This window comes from Pteropus vampyrus, unplaced genomic scaffold (genome assembly GCF_000151845.1).
Source record: "Pteropus vampyrus isolate Shadow unplaced genomic scaffold, Pvam_2.0 Scaffold334, whole genome shotgun sequence".
In the NCBI taxonomy this organism is placed as follows: domain Eukaryota; kingdom Metazoa; phylum Chordata; class Mammalia; order Chiroptera; family Pteropodidae; genus Pteropus; species Pteropus vampyrus.
The window spans coordinates 753,875-762,164 of record NW_011889115.1 but is presented as its reverse complement, the minus strand read 5'-3'; the positions used below and the strand labels follow the sequence as shown (position 1 = coordinate 762,164).

At 36.0% G+C, this 8,290-nt stretch overlaps 1 non-coding gene across 1 annotated transcript; it reads left to right on the top strand.

The window, feature by feature from the left end:
- Window positions 1-2,733: 2,733 nt before the first annotated feature.
- On the top strand, window positions 2,734-2,840 carry LOC111730763. Its single transcript, XR_002776815.1, has one exon. It is a non-coding gene; the product is annotated as a U6 spliceosomal RNA (small nuclear RNA).
- Window positions 2,841-8,290: the final 5,450 nt, after the last annotated feature.

The following is an 8,290-nucleotide window of genomic DNA, read 5'->3' as shown; positions in this document are numbered from 1 at the left end:
AAAAATTAAAGCAAATTTGAGGGGAAAAAACCAATACAAATATGTAGGTATCTCTTGGTATTTTGAGAGTCTATAACTTTGGAACAAATGAGAGGCGCCACCTTGGGCAGGATCAATACACTGTGATGGCACCCTTCCTCAATCTGCTACCCACTGCTCCCCAGTAACTTCAAAAATGGTTAACACAGAACATGGAGATCAGAGAACAATTGCAGAGCATGTGTGGGACAACCCATGGTGCCCAGAAATGTACTAAAGCCCTACTGTGATAGAGGTACAGAGCAGTACAAGGCAAATAATAACATAAATGTGATATCACTTGTTACTAGAATTTGAGTAGTTGGAGGAAATTTGAGTTATATGTATATGGAACCTACATCTTAATACTACTAGGGAGGTTTGTAATAATAATAATAATAGCTAACATGACTGAATGTTTACTCTGTGCCAGGCACTGTTGAAGCACATTATATGCATTAACATATTTAATTTTTAGAGCAAACTTAAGAGGTAGTGCTATTAATGTCTTCATTTTACAGTTGAAACTGAGGTACACAGAGGTAGAAGTATATTCTTGACTTGACTTAAATGCTATATTGACTGTATACAAGCTGCTGTAACAATAAACTTTGAAATCTCAGTGGCTTAACACAGCAGGAAGTTATTTCTTTCTCGCATAAGCCCAATAAGAGGTTGGGTGTTTAGGGACCTAGATTGATAGAAAGGTCTAATGTCTTCAATATATTGCATCCAAGGCCACTCTGTGGTTTACTGCCCCAGCCTGAAAGTGAAATGCATCCAATTCCACTGGTCAGAACTCACTTGCCCACACCTAACTGCGAGAGAGGCTGGGAAATGTAGTTGAACTGTGGGTCTGCAGGGAAAGAAAACTGGTTTGGTAACCAGCTAGCCAGTCTGTCACACCAACAGATCAGATAACTATTGGCTCAAGCCCAAAGCTTCCCTTTTGTCCCCCCAAAATATGCTTTTTAATGGGCTAAAAGCCCCCAAAATATGCTTTTTAATGGCTAAAACCACTCTTAAATGGGCTCAGTGCATGACTTTTTTTTTTTTTTAAGTATAATTATTGTCAGAAAGCATGGCTCGAGATCAACTCTTCTTGTATTCAAATGTTTTTGGTAGCTGTCCTCCAACATTTAATTGATTTATTGCCAAAAGATTTATATGACATATAAACTATGCAGTTGTCTGGAAAATAAGTTTTTAACTAATTTATTAATTAAAGTATTCTCTTAACTAATAGAAGTTAGAATGATCTTGACCACATGTGTGTAGAAAAACTTTGGAGCCTGAGTCATTATCCATCCATGTGTTTAAGTGGGTCTAGACCTTTTTTTTTGAGGAAAATGTTAGGCCCACTTCCAAACGGCAACGGGATGGCTTTCCTTTCAAGCTATCATACTGCTAGGCTCCTTACTTTTCTAAGAGAATGTCAGTCCTACCTTCAACTCCATTGATGATCAAAACAATTATTAATTCTAGTTTCTTGCTAGAGAAATAACTGCGGATTCTCTACTGCACATTATTCATCAAAAGCTCAGGTGAAAGAAGTAATATTCATTGAGGATTACTTGAAGGATACATAATACGTCCATTTCTCTGGACATTCTAAGTGTTATCTCTGATTTACAGCTGCTAGAATAAGCTGTGTAGCTGGATTACCCCTGGACCCCTGTAAAATTGCTGTTACTAAGTTGTACTTTGGCTTTATGCACTGAAGTTATTTTAAGAGATGGCCCTAGGAATCTTGCTGTTGTATTTACTGTGGGGATACTGTTAAGGACTTTGACCACTATGTCATAGAGTGACTCAATACAGGAACATTTCTCTCAGATCTTAATATCGAATAGCAACATTCTTCTTAAGAACTACTTCATTTTTTATTATAGGAACACTGAATTTCATAATTGTTCATATTTCCCTATTGCTTTGTTCCTGGAAGTCAGAATCAAACATACAGCCCAGATATAGCTATTGTTTAAAACTGTATAGTATGCACTTTTGTATGCCAATCCTAACAGTTGACTCTAGTTTATTTTCCTTCTCCTTTTTGCTTTTACTTCTACTTCTACCCCACTTACTTAACTCATTTATTTTCTGTTATGTTTCTATAGATTGCTTCAAATCTTTTTGGGAACATAAAAACTTTATATGTTTGAGAATATATTTCATGCATATGTTTAAAGTAATGCTCAAGTACTTAAAATAACAAACAAAATATTTTGAGCTAGATGTTTGCTTAAATACTATTAATGAATATTTGTCATAAAAGCTAATTTTGCATTGGAATCCATGTTTCTTTCTTTCCTTATACTCCACTGCTTCTAACATTTGTCCAACCCACACTGCAAACCCCTTTCCACTCTTGCTTTTTCTTAAGCTCTTCCCCAGCCCTTCTGCTCCTCATTGCCAAATCTTCCTCCAAGAACCTCAGATCTTGCTGTTCTCTCCACCTGGAATATTCTTCCTGATGGGTGCCTTTTTGATGGCTCCTCAGAGAGGCTTCCTGACTCCCATTCTCTCCAAAGCTAGTGATTGTCCACTACCCACCCTACCTCATATTTTCCCTCATAGCACCCTGCTTTTCTTCTTCACAGCACCACCTCTATCTCTGTTTTATTAATTCACTTGCCAGTTATCTGTCTTCTCCATTAGAGGTGAACTCATGAGCGAAAGTACTGTACTTCACCTAGGTCTTAAGATGAATGAATAGTGCTCATTTCAGCAGCACATATACTAAAATTGGAATAATACAGAGAAGATTAGCATGGCCCCTGCGCAAAGATGACATGCAAATTCATGAAGCGTTCCATATTCTTCCCAGACAGGAAAAAGCTTAAGGAATTCATCACCAACAAGCCAGTATTACAAGAAATGTTAAAAGGACTTCTGTATAAAGAGAAGAAGTAAAAAAGAAAATAGAAATAACAAATATGAATAATCAAATGGCAGTAACAATGTACCTATCAGTAATCACTTAAAATGTAAAGGGATTAAATGCTCCAATCAAAAGACATAGGGTAACCGAATAGATACAAAAACAAGACCCATGTATATGCTGTCTACAAGAGACCCACTTCAGATCAAATGACACTCACAATTGAAAGTAGAGGAATGGAAAAAGATAGTTCATGCAAATGGAAATGAAAAAAAAAGCTGGGGTAGCGATATTTATGTCAGATAAAATAGACGTTAAAACAAAGGCTATAATAAGAGACAAAAAAAAAAGATTACATAATGATGAAGGGGTCAATAAATCAAGAGGGCATAACCCTAGTAAACATATCTGCACCCAACATAGGAGCACCTACAAACATAAAGCAATTATTGACTGACATAAAAGGAGAGATCAATAGTACTACATTCATAGTAGGAGAGTTTAACAACCCATTGACACCAATGGACAGATCTTTCAGGCAAAGAATCAACAAGGAAACAATGGGCCTAAAAGACACACTAGACCAGATGGATTTAATAAATATTTTCAGAGCATTTTACCCCAAAGCAGTAAAATATGCATTCTTCTCAAACGCACACGGAACATTTTCTAGAATAGACCACATGGTAGGACACAAAACAAGTCTCAATAAACATAAGAAAATTGAAATTATATCAACCATCTTTTCCGATCACAACAGTATGAAACTAGAAATAAAAAAACTGGAAAATACATAAATACATGGAGGCTAAATTACATGCTACTAAACAATGAATGGGTTATTAATGATATCAAAGAAGAAATCAAAAGATACGTAGAGACAAATGAAAATGAAAACACAACTCAAAATCTATGGGACACAGCAAAAGCAGTCCTAAGAGGGCAATTCATAGCAATACAGGCCTACCTCAAGAAACAAGAAATAGCTCAAATAAACAATCTAACCTTACACTTAAAAAAACTAGAAAAAGAACAGCAAACAAAGCCCAAACTGAATAGAAGGAAGGAAATAATAAAGATCAGAGCAGAAATAAATGAAATAAATTCTATAAAAACAATACAATGAAATGAAATCAAGAGCTGGTTCTCTGAAAGGATAAACAAAATTGACAGATTTTTAGCCAGATTCATCAAGGAAAAAAGAGAGAGGACTCAAATAAAATCAGAAATGAAAGAGAAGAACTTACCATGGACTCCATAGAAATACAATGGACTATAAGAAAATATTACAAGCAATTATATACCAACAAATTGAACAATCTGGAAGAAACGGACACATTCCTAGAAACATACAATCTTCTTGACTGAGTCAAGAAGAAACAGAAAATCTGAACTGACCAATTACCACCAATGAAATAGAATCAGTAATCAAAAACCTCCCAATAAACAAAATTCCTGGACCAGATGGCTTCATAGGCGTCTTTCACCAAACATTCAAAGAAGACTTATCACCTATTCTTCTCAAACTATTCCAAAAATTTCAAGAAGATGGAAGGCTCCCTAACTCCTTTGATGATGAGGCTACCATTACCTTGATTCCAAAACCAGACAAAGACATTACAAAAAAAAAAAAAAAAACTATAGGCCAATATCTCTTATGAACATTGATACTAAAATCTTCAACAAAATATTAGCAAACCAAATTCAACAACACATTAAAAACATCATACACCATGATCAAGTTGGATTTATTCCTGGGATGTAGGTTGGTACAATATCTGCAAATCAATTAATGTGTTACACCACATTAACAAATCGAAAGATAAAAACCATGTGATCTTATCAATAGATGCAGAAAAAGCGTTCAACAAAATCCAGCATCCATTTGTGATAAAAACTCTCAGCAAAGCGGGAATAGAGGGAACATACCTCGATGTAATAAAGGCCGTATATGACAAACCTACAGCTAACATCAAACTCAATGGGGAAAGGCTAAAAGCATTTTCCTTAAGATGAGGAACAAGACAAGGATGCCCACTGTCACCACTCCTCTTCAATATTGTATTGGAAGTCTTAGCCACAGCAATGAGACAAGAAAGAGAAATAAAAGGCATCTGAATTGGCAAGGAAGAGGTAAAACCCTCGTTATTTGCTAATGACATGATGTTATATAGAGAGAACCCTGAAGATTCTACCAAAAAACTGTTAGAACTGATCAATGAATTCAGTAAAGTAGCAGGGTACAAAATAAATATTCAGAAGTCAGTGGCATTTTTACACACCAATGATGAACTTTCAGAAAGAGAAATTAAGAAAACAATCCCATTTACAATTGCATCGAAAACTATAAAATACCTGGGAATCAAATTAACCAAGAAGATAAAGGACCTGTTTTCAGAAAACTATGTCAATGAAAAAAGAAATTTAAAAAGATACAAATAAATGGAAGCATATACCTGTTCATGGGTAGGAAGAATCAACATCATTAAAATGGCCATACTACCCAAAGTAATCTATAGATTCAATGCAATCCCTATCAAAACCAATGGCATTTTTCAGAGAGATAGAACAAATAATCTTAAAATTTATATGGAACCGTAAAAGACCACGAATAGCCACGGCAATCTTGAGAAAGAAGGACAAAGTTAGAAGAATCACACTACCTGATATCAAACTATACTACAAGGCTATAGTAATCAAAACAGCATGGTACTGTCATAAAAAAAAAAAGATACATTGATCAATGGAACAGAATAGAGAGCCCAGAAATAAATCCACACATATATGCTCACTTAATATATGACAAAGTACGTAAGAATATACAATGGGGTAAAGACAATCTCTTCAATAAATGGTGTTGGGAAAATTGGACAGATACATGCAAAAAGAAAGAAAGAAAAAGAAAGAAACTGGACTACCTTCTTACACCATAAACATGAATAGACTCAAAACAGATTAAAGACTTAAATGTAAGACCCAAAACCATGAAACTTCTAGAAGAAAACATAGGCAATAAACTCTCTGATACTACTAACAGTAACTTTTTTTTTTTGGATATATCTCCCTGGGCAAGGGAAACAAAAGAAAAATTAAACAAATGGGACTACATCAAAATAAAAGTTTTTGTACAGAAAGAAAACCATCAACAAAACAAAAAGACAACCAACTGATTGGGAGCAGATATTCACTAATGATACATCTAATAAGGGGTTAATATCCAAAATATATAAAGAACTCATATAACTCAACAACAAAAAACAAACAATCCAATAAAAAAATAGGCAGAAGATCTGAACAGATACTTCTCCAAAGAGGAAATACAGATGGCTAATAGACCTATGAAAAGATGCTCAAGGTTGCTAACCATCAGAGAAATGCAAATTAAAACCACAATGAGATATCACTTCACATCTGTCAGAATGGCTATCATCAATAAATCAAAAAACAAGAGTTGGTGAGGATGCAGAGAAAAGGGAAACCTCATACATTGTTGGTGGGATTGCAAATTGGTACAGCCACTATGGAAAATAATATGGAGGTTTCTCAAAAAATTAAAAATGTATATACCTTTTGACCTAGCAATAGCACTTCTGAGTTTTTATCCAAAGAAAACCAAAACAATAATTTATAAAGATCTATGCACTCCAGTATTCATGGCAGCACAATTTACAATAGCCAAGATATGGAAGCAACCTAAATGCCTATCAACAGATAATTGGATAAAGAAGTTATGGTTCATATAGACCAAATGGAATATTACTCAGCCATTAAAAAAAAATGAAATCTTATCATTTGCAATGACATAGATGGACCTAGAGGTTATTACGCTGAGTGAAATAAGTCAGACAGAGAAAGATAAATACCATATGATTTCACTTATATGTGGAATCTAAGGAACAAAAAGAAAAAACTAATTAAAAACAGACTTACAAATATAGTGGACAATTTGGTGATGGATAGAGGGGAGGGAGGTTGGGAGACTGGGAGAATGGGGTGAAGAGTTAAAGAAGTACAAATTAGTAGTTGATAGATGGTCACAGGGCTGGGGAGCATGGCATAGGGAATGCAGTTAGCATTAATATGTTGGCTAGGTGGAGGGCCAGGGGAGAAAGGGAGCAATAGAGGGGATAATTTTATGAACTATATAGATTTCTAACCAATGTACTATATACTCGAAACTAATTAAATTAAATAAATAAAACAAGAAACAAACAAAACAAAACAATAAATGAATAAATGGTCCAGCCCAAGAAATGCAGAAAATCTCTTATGACTCTTCTATACCCTAAGGATAGTTCCCTTTTCTGAACTCTTGAATTTATTGCTCTCTGACCACAATCACTCACCATGTTTAAAGGCTTTGGTTTTTCTTTGTTTCATGTTTAAGGATAGATTGCCTCAATCACATCGTGAGTTTTTAATTATTTGGCTAATGGATAGAGAGACACTGAAGGCACAGGTACTAGTGTCTGGATTTCAGTAAGAGATTTAAATAGTTTCTTGTCATATTCACGAGGGCAATAATGACAGAAGGGCAAGAAGAGGAGGTAGAGAGAGAGCTTATATTTATTGAGAACTGCTTAGATTAGGCAAGACAGCAACTAGTGAATGCAAGTGATAGGGGGGTGAATTTCAGCTCACTTCTTTAACAATGAAGGGAAGCCAAAAATAGAATTAGTTTCCCTGGAAGGGTCACTGAGCACATTTCATGCACCAGGCACAGTCCTGGGCACTAGGAATGGAGCATGAATAAGACCTGGTCCCAGTTCTCATGGTATTGACAGTCTAGTGAAGGCTGGAAGGAATTCATTTAAGAAAATGTTCTATTAGGCCTGGAATCAGGGATTCCAGTCCTGGGCAGAAGCTAGATTCAGGAGTAGAAAGAGGAAGTATGTGAACATTTGTCGAGGACTTACTTTATGTTAGACACCATTAGAAGCACTGTACACAGCCTCCACATTCCCTTAAGGCCCACAGATCCTTGATGGGAGGAACACTGTAGTGTCCTTGGGTCCTCTAGAGCAGGATCCCCAACCTGTCGGCCATGGACTGGTGCCAGTCTGTGGCCTATTAGGAAACAGGCTGCACAGCAGCGGGTGAGTGGTGGGCCAGCAAGCGAAGCTTCATCTGTATTTGCAGGTGCTCCCCAGCTCAGCAACATTGTCTCAGCTCCTCAGATCATCAGGCATTAGATTCTCAGGGGAGCACGAGTCTCGGGTACCCAAAAGATTGGGAATAGCTGCCTAAAGCCCTGAGTGTTTCTGTGTACATAGGAGACTTTTGCTACTCAATTGATTACTGATATCATTCAAGTGCTTCAATGGTAATGAGAAGTTAGTAGGACTCTTATGCCCTTAACACGGATAGTAAAATAAAAATGAATAATAACAC